Raw genomic sequence first — 6,777 nt, 5'->3', positions numbered from 1 at the left:
AAATTATCTGTTTTACTATCACTCAGTTATTAACTTTTTTAAAATAATATTTTATTAGTTTTCTAATTTTACAATTAAACATTTAAAAAGCAATTTGGTGACTGGGTAATCAATAATTCCATAACATATATAAATCTTTAGTACAAATCTCAAGTTGCATCATCAGATATTTCCTTTCTTTTCCTTAATATCTACTATCTCATATTGAACTAATATAGTTCTTATTGCTATCAACTAAGCAAAACCATCTTTGTTACATTTATCAATAAATTTTAACTTATGCATATCTTAATTGTGTTTGCATTCAATCTTTATATACAATCAATGTTCTGTTATTGCTTTTTTCCCAAGCTTTAATTTCCTCTCAATATTCAACTTAACATTTGGTATTTTATAATTTCCAAGCTTTAGGTGACCAGAGTTTCCCTTATTTCAACTTCTACATTTCCCCCTTTTTATAACAAAATCTAATATTCTAAATACACATCTTATCTATTTGCATATAATATTATATTTTCTAAAAATATCTATTTTTCACCATATTAAACCAAAAGTCTATTAATCTTATTATACATCTTACCTATTCAATTATAATGTTACTTTATTTTCTAAAAAAATATCTATTTTCCACCATATTCAACCCTCTAATCAATAGTATAGAATCCCCTCTAATAAACCAAACCCTAGTTTCTTTCAGCCTTACTCTGGCTTTTTTCCTTTGCCAACTAAGCTTCCATGTCAGTACTTTTGAATCCTCAAACAGTTATCCCTCTATTATTGTATGTATTATTTGAAATAAGAAAGACCATTTAATTACACTTTTTTTGGAAGAACTAGCCCAATTGTATTCATTTTATCGCCTCCCTATTACTCCAAGTTTTCACAATTGTCCTGATAAGTTTATCTTCCATTCAATATGTTCTTCTTCCTTTTCCTCAAATTTCTTCTAATTTATGTAAAAAGTCTTTTCCATTTTCAATGTTGTCACTCTCTTTTCTAATTTTCCCATTGGCTGGATCTGTTGGCCTGTTGGGTCCTCTGTCTTAGTATTTAGTTGTTCCACTTCTCCTGTTACTTTCTGCATTGTTAGTTCTTTGGTTGTAGTCAAGATCTGGGTTTGTATATCTAAGCTGGCATCTTGTTCCTTTATATTGCCTCTTATTTTGTCACATGCTGAAAGAATGGTTTCGTGTATTGATTTCAACATAAAAATGATTTTTTCCTATTATTCATTCATATTCTCTTGATAATGTATTAAGTTGAAGATTTTAAAATCAAACATTAAAAATAGTTTTTTGTTTTCTATAGCTAGGTATGGGAATCTATTTCACATGTTGTAGGTAGTCTTTATAGTGGAAATTGTTTGCGAAGTAAGAATTTATAGTCCAAAGTATTCCATCATCTCGTGTAATAACAGATACTTCTCATGTAAAGAAATAGGAAAATAATTTCCCACATATAACTCTGAAAATCAATAAAGATTTATCTTCATATTTCAAACAGGCCAGATATGCCACCCTGCAGTTCCTTCTTTACAGCTGGGTTTTTCACAGGTGGTATCTGTCAAGGTCAAGATAGTTTTTCCTAAATTCTGGGCTTCAAGCCAAGTCAATAACAATTGTAGTACCATACTTCACCACAAGATGTCACTAACGCCGTTTAAAATTTTTTAAGTTCCCGAGTTTTAATAATAGTTTTCAAGGTTTATTTTTTTCTTTTTAGATAAAAAACAACATCTCCAGTAAGAATAGGAAAACTTTTAGTCTCCAAATTTCAAAGGCATTTGCATCCAATTAAAATAAAGTTGTTCTTATAATTGATCTATTTCCCCTGGGTAGTCAGTTGCCGCTGTTCTTAGAGGGTGGGGTAAGAATTCCCTTCCCTCTCCCTCACAGGGGGAGAAATACTTTGGGCAGCTTTTGCAAGAAAGATATTTAAAGTCTTAAAGAGAAGATCAGATCTCACCCAGTTTCATCCACGTTGCTTTAAGGTGCTTGGTAATAGTTTTGACTTTGGCTGTCAGCAGCGTAGTGATGAGCCATATTGCTATGGACGGTCTTTTCCCCACCAGTTTGGAGAGCTGCCTCAGATCAAGCGGCAGGGCTACCGCCCTTCCGCGATCAAGCGGGGCTCATCTCCTTGCTCATCGCCCCTACAGGGTGAGTTTCTCCCCCAGAGAGAGAAAATTGGACACTGAAGACAGAGCTTGCTTCCATGCATCCGTAGACGCTGCGATAGCAAACTGGAAGTCCACTCAGTTATCTCTCACTCAATCCAGTTTAATATGCAGTACACCTCTAAAATGTTAAAAAAACTATGCTAGCTGAAGAGTTGAAGTTCACATATCTTAAAGTATAAGGTTGAGAAACAGTGGTGTATCCAATGACCAGTGTCATTTATGCTTACAGTATAGCACTTTCCATGTATTGTACTCATACTTAATAGTCTACAGCTGCTTGAGTACAAACTTTATTAATGTGTATCTACAAAGCAGATAAATACAGATGATGGGATATCTGTTAGCTAATGATTCCTGCTGCTCATCACATCCTGATGTTTTTTATTATGCTGAAATTGGTTTTGTTCTTCCAGATTCAGAATGTGAATTTTGCCCCATTTTATGACCTTCCTTGCCAAAGTTGTTAAATGAATCACTACAGTTGCTCAGTTAGTAACATAGTTGTTAAATGAATCTGGCCTCCCCATTGACTTAGCTTGTCAAAAGGGGCATCACCACTGTCATAAATATGAGCCAGTTGCCAAGCATCCCAATTCTGATCTCGTGACCATGGGAATGCTGCAACGGTTATAAGTGTGAAAAATGGTCATAAATCACTTTTTTCCGTGCTGTTGTAACTTCAAACAGCATTAAACAAACTGTTGTAAATCAAGGACTATCTGGATATCCTCTTTTTAAAAAAGTTGATATACATTCAAATATTATATTTACAAATTACAGGAATATAGGCAAGGAAGAATGTTCAATCAATGTCATGAGCAAAAATTTTGCAAACTGTAATGGAGCCTTCACTGTTCATCTTTATTTAATAAAATTAATCCTTTAGACCAATATCTAGAGAACAGTCTCTTCAACTATTTATAATGAGTCAGGCAAAAATGCATTGTGTTAGAGAACAGGCTTAAAGGGTCAGCTATGTTTTACAAACAGATGTCATTCTCATATGAAACATCTGGTATTATCAATCTATTAATTTGTCTTTTTCTTGAACAAAAAAAATATTTACTATGCAGGAGCAGACACTTAAAATGTTAATGTTCTCCTTATGATTATAACAAAAGAGAAAAAGAGACAATCTTTTCACAATTCCATTTTTAGCTGAAACATTTATTTTGGTGGAAAATAGTAAATATGTGTAAATAATCCAGTGGTAGCTTTAAAAAGCTATGAAAGGATTTGCTATACATTAATAGAAGTTCAAAGATTGTTTAGAGAGCATAAATATAATAAAAAAAAGCTTTATAACAGGAGAGTTGCAATTAGAACCACAACAAATTATTTTGGAAGGTTTACACTTCTACAAATAAGCCCTTTTTTTAAGGGTGTAATGACTCTTATTTCTATTTTAAATAACGACAAAAGGTAATTCTAAAAATACTTTCCTGAAGTACAAGTTTCACAAGTGCCTCCAGCTTGTCAATCACAGGTTGTGAGGATCCTAGAAGTCCATGTCACTGACAGATAAAGTTGCTTGTTTCATTTCAGGGAAGTTCACCAGATCTGTCATTTCCCCAGTACAAGACAGCTAAGCTCCCTATTGTGCTTAGATTAATGTTACAGTTTATTGGACAAGTTACACAAGACATCACTCAACTCCTTGAGTTTGTAATATCTTGGAAGACCATTCCATGATGATGTTGGCAGGTTATACCCCATGTATGGACATACCCAATTATTTGAATGACCTCTTGGTGGTTCATGTATCTGTGCACTTGACCCAATTATTTTGTTCAACTCAAATAATCAGATAACAGAAGAAATTAAGAAAAGGAAAACTTTCTCACCACACAGCAATCACATTATCTCAAAAACACCATCAAAAATAAATAAAAAAACATAAAGATAGAAAGATAGAAAAACAAAACCCTCTTTCACTGAATAGCTTTGGAAGTTGTATAATATGCCTCAATCTAATCCTCAAGTTAAGACTGCTTAGCCACCAAAGCTATGGCATCCCTAGGGCTACTTACAACCTGGATTTGAAATTCCAATGGCTGTCCCCTTCTTCAGTTCTTAGATGAGAAGTGAAATACTTTCAAAGAAAAAAACAAGAAATCCAGTTGCCTTTTGGAAAAGCATCTTTAGGACAACCATGACTTGGATGATTGAGAATTTACATAGATATTTGACAGTGCTAGAGATCAACAGGGGCCCCACTGAGATTCATGCTCTAATAGGGTGAAGGGCTTCATTGTTGTCTTAGGGACTTCTTGGTCTTGCCTTCCTCCTGAATGTGGTTGTGGTTTACCGATAAATAGTAAGAAAAGAATAAGGAACAGGAGTATCTACATGCCTTGTTCTTCCTTTCTGGACAAGTGATAGAATCCAGAGAAATAGGGAAATGAGCAAGCAGAGGCCACCACAGTGAGAAAAATGAATCAGGGTCTAATTCAACCAGGGGAGAGACCCCTGAGAGTGTTTATGCATTCTTATCCTCCCCCAAATAGAAGCAGCATAGCTTCTGCTCACTCCAGTTCTCCATACATTGCTATTCACACTGATCATATTAAGTTGATTTATGAAGTGTATCATGGTAATGTTTTAAAACTTACAGTTTGTATGATTGTCAGAATGGGATGTTTTCTAGGAAGTCACCCAACTCATACTGTTGTGCTCTGTTCAATATGAACTTGTACATAAAATGGGGTTTCTGCCAAAGGAAACTGAAGAATGATTGAAGAGTGGAGAGTCCTGGAGATTTGTCTAGCTCTGATTTATTCCATAAGTTTTGATGCTGGTTACTGAATCCTACTCAAAGGGCTGATCTAAATGCAACATATGCCCTACAGTTTTTCTTCAGTTACAGGAAATTTATATGGTACCCTCTCATTTGCCATGCTTCCTTATTTCACGTGATTATACAGGAACAACTGTATAGATTGCTAAATCTGCTTTCCATCTCTTATAAATTGCGTGCCAGATTTTGAGTGTGCTTCAACACCCACAAATTGGAAGCAGATTTTCAAACAGCTGAGACCTCACGTTTTCATTATGTTGAGCTGTTTGGTGGGCAGTACTTTTCTTCATAACTTTAGGTAGCTTTTTCCACAAATAAAACTGCAAAATTTGTGGTTGACATTTTTGCCTGTTGGTATGAATACCGAAACATGAGTACCAATGGATGACTTTTTTTTTTAAGTTAGCTTGCTAAATCATGCGTAACTACTTTAGGTAGATTCAATTCACTTATTTTTTTTTTACAGGAGTAAATTTTTAGGACATTAAACTTTTTCATCTGGTATTATGTACAGATCAAATTAAGACTTCCTAAATGAATAACGTTTTACATGAGATACAGCTGAGTTATGAGTAGTCAACAAATAAAAATAAGATATGGTTAGATTTTTTTCTCATAGTTTCTTGGAGAACAGTTTTTAAGTGCACAGGTGTATATTACTAACAGGTTTGGGCTAAGAAGCTGGAACATTTATACCTCCATCAAATTAAGTCTTGCTGGAAAACTAAGGGGAAAAAATGGAAATCAAAATAGAGTTAGATTGAAAAATTACATGATCAAAGAGAGTGATAGGACACTACGATGCTGCTGCTTTATTTTCTTTTATTCAGTTGTGTCTGATTCTTGGAGACTGCCTGGACAAATTCTTCCAGTTTTCTTGCTAAGGTTTTTCAGAAGTGGTTTGCCATTGCCTCATTCCTAGGGCTGAGAGAGTGACTAGCCCAAGATTATGTTGTTGGCTTTGTGTTTAAGGTGGAACTAGAATTTACATTCTCCCAATTACTAGCCTGATGCTTAACCACTACAAAGCAAAACCCTTTTGTATGTTTAAAAATTACTGGATGCCAAGAAACTGCAGTCTGTAGTACCTTTTCCAACTCCTGGATAACATGACTAGATGAGCTAAATCTACTTTACTGTAAGGCTACATTATCAGAATCTTGCAAGTCTGAAGCTAGAAATTTCCCATCACCTCTGATCAATAAAGGCAGGTCTTTCATAAGTTTCTCTCTATGACTATTAAACAACTGTGGCCTCCTGCCTCTCTTATCTGATCATTTCCTAGGCAGAATCTCTTTCCTTCATCTCCTAAAGTCATCCACACATTCCATTATGTTAAAACAATTTATTAAAAAACATAAATTCATGTGTTAGTCAGAAAAGGACTATCAGACTCCTTTGATTTTTTTTTGCCCCTATAAAATAACACAGCTTTTTTCCAACAATATTAGAAGAAACCCCATTTTAAATCATTTATGTTTTGGTAGTTTCTTTAGGATGAAGCAATCGGCACAGGTTCTTTTATCATAGCATTCAGAATAAAAAATCCAGCATTTGTAGCTATGGCCTCTAACATATCTGTTGCTCAACTATTAAATTATCTTCATCACATCAGTGTCTCAAGCCACAATAAAGTTTCTGGAAAACCTTAATTTATCTCTAGCATAAGCAATTGTTATAGACAGACAGACACCTAAATGCTTGGGTCCAGGCAACAGCAAAACTTCAAAAAGCAAAATCTTTACCATGCTGCAAAAGAGTACTATCAGGAAGGAAGGTATAAGTTGAATGTGTTGCACAT

This window comes from Crotalus tigris, unplaced genomic scaffold (assembly GCF_016545835.1).
Source record: "Crotalus tigris isolate CLP2741 ecotype Arizona unplaced genomic scaffold, ASM1654583v1 scf7180000018606.670481, whole genome shotgun sequence".
Classification (NCBI taxonomy): Eukaryota; Metazoa; Chordata; class Lepidosauria; order Squamata; family Viperidae; genus Crotalus; species Crotalus tigris.
Note: the sequence above shows the minus strand (reverse complement) of the source record.